The sequence below is a fragment of the Primulina huaijiensis genome, chromosome 18, assembly GCF_012295235.1.
Source record: "Primulina huaijiensis isolate GDHJ02 chromosome 18, ASM1229523v2, whole genome shotgun sequence".
NCBI lineage: Eukaryota > Viridiplantae > Streptophyta > Magnoliopsida > Lamiales > Gesneriaceae > Primulina > Primulina huaijiensis.
Genome location: NC_133323.1, coordinates 10,766,696 through 10,769,282, shown reverse-complemented (window position 1 = coordinate 10,769,282; position 2,587 = coordinate 10,766,696). Strand labels below are relative to the sequence as shown.

At 27.8% G+C, this 2,587-nt stretch overlaps 1 non-coding gene across 1 annotated transcript; it reads left to right on the top strand.

The window, feature by feature from the left end:
• The first annotated feature begins 1,552 nt into the window (after window positions 1-1,552).
• On the top strand, window positions 1,553-1,663 carry LOC140965335 (small nucleolar RNA R71). Its single transcript, XR_012173029.1, has one exon. It is a non-coding gene; the product is annotated as a small nucleolar RNA R71 (small nucleolar RNA).
• Window positions 1,664-2,587: the final 924 nt, after the last annotated feature.

Here is a 2,587-nt window from a genome sequence, read left to right as displayed (position 1 = left end):
TGCTAGAAATGGTCGTCCCAATATTACAGGAATTTCATTATGTATTTCTATTGGTTGTGTATCCAAAACAATAAAATCTACATGATATATGAATTTATCAACTTGAACCGACACATCTTCTACAATACCTCTAGGTATTTTGATTGACCTATCCGCCAATAAGAGAGTAACAGAAGTGGATTTTAATTCTCCTAAATTAAATTTTTCATAAACTAAATAAGGAAGTAAATTCACACTTGCTCCCAAATCTAACAAGGCTTTTTTAATTTTATTTTCTCCAATAATACATGAAATTGTTGGACAACCAGGATCTTTATATTTTAAATTAGAATTATTTTGAAGAATAGAACTTACTTGTTCAGCCAAGAATGCTTTCTTCTTCACATGCAATTTTCTCTTCACAGTACATAAGTCTTTTAAAAATTTTGCATATGAAGGTACTTGTTTAATAGCATCTAATAATGGAATATTTATCTTTACTTGTTTAAAAACTTCATAGATATCAGAATCATTTTTTTGTTTTTTATGATTTGTTAATGCATGAGGAAATGGTGGAGGTTTATTTGATTCATTTACTATTTCAGATGATTTATCATTCAACATATTATTTTTAGAATTTAAGGTATCATCATTCTCAAAAGTATCAGGATTATCATCCTTACTCTTTGATTTTAAATGATCCTTGTTTTCATTACTATATGGATCATTAACTATTTTACCACTTCTAAGGGTAATAACAGATTTTATTTGATCAATTTTTTCATTTTTTAATTCTTGATTTTGATTTTTAGGATTAGGTTGAGGTTGAGATGGAAATTTTCCTTTTTCATGAATATTAAGTGCAGATGCAAATTTTGCAAGAGTTTCTTTCAAATCAGTCATAGATTGACTGTTTTGAATATTGATAGATTCTTGCTTTTGGATAAATGCATGAATTACATCTTCAAAGTTTTTTCTTGGAGGTGTAACATAAGGAATATAACCTTGATGATTTTGGTTATTTTGAAAATATTGTTGTGAGGGTTGTGCATTATTATCATTCCTCCAACTAAAATTAGGATGATTTTTCCATCCAGGATTATATGATGTTGAAAAAGGATCTAGTATTGGTTTTTTATAATTGTTAACATAATTTGCTTGTTCATGGAGACATTCTTTAAATGAAGGTAATGTTGGACAATCTTTTGTAGCATGATCATGTGTATCACATATATGACAAACAATTTCTTGAATACTTTTTAATTGACCACTCTTTTTCATTTCTAATGACTCAATTTTTCTTGCTAAAGATGCAAGTTTAGCTTGAATATCTATATCATCTTTAAGATTATAGATACCACCCCCATTTGTTGAATTATTGATTTTAGTTGTTGGTGGTTCTATTGTGCCTATATTATCCCAATTTTGAGCATTTTCTGCTAATGAATCCAAATACTCCATAGCTTCATTTGGGTTTTTATCTTCAAAAGTTCCATTACACATGAATTCTATCATTTGCCTATCTTTAGGTATTAGACCTTCATAAAAGTGAGAAACTATTCTCCATGTTTCAAAACCATGATGTGGGCATGTATTAAGTAATTCTTTATATCTATCCCAACATTGATAAAATGTTTCTCCTTGTTTTTGAGAAAAAGTAGTAATTTGTCTTTTAAAAGAGTTTGTTCTATGGGAAGGAAAAAACTTTTTGAGAAATTGTTGTTGCATTTCTTCCCATGATCTTATTGAACTTGATCTCAAATTTTGTAGCCATGTTTTAGCTTTATCTTTTAAAGAAAAAGGGAAAAGCTTTAATCGAACTATATCCATGCTACAATTTTGATCATTATAAGTGTTACAAACTTCCTCAAATTCTCTTAGATGTAAATATGGATTTTCAGAATCTAAGCCATGAAAATTTGGTAAAAGTTGAATAATTTGAGGTTTAAAGTTGAAATTAGATGCATCAGGAGGAAAAACTAAACAAGATGGGGCACTAGTTCTAATAGGGTTCATATGGTGCCTAAGTGTTCTTAATTGATCATGTTCTTGATTATTATTATTATTATTGTTATTATTATTATCATTATCTTGATTATTTGAATTATCATCCATGTTTAAATTATTTTCAGATACTTGAATAAGTCTACCACTTTTTTTTCGACTCCAAATACTCATACAAAAAACAACACAATACTTATAAATGAAACATAATTAACAAATATAAACTTAATTTACACCTCCTCGGCAACGGCGCCAAAAACTTGCTACTACTTAAATTATAATTCACCCAAGTGTAGGTTGTATGTAAGTAATATATTTCGTATGTACGAGATCGATCCACAGAGAGGTTATTTTAAGTTTAAATTTATTAATTTAGAGATTGCAAGAATGAAGTTTACAAATTATAAATTTTGTCAAGGCTCGAGGATTTATTCTTGCTTTATGTAATATTGTTTAACTAAAATTAAAACAAAAGAAACCACCATAAATAATGGTTCCAAGAAAATTAAATATTTAAACAAACACCTAATATAATATAGTTCCCACTATAGAAAATTCCGAATTCACCGATATTTTATATATGGTACCTAAGATTATATATATA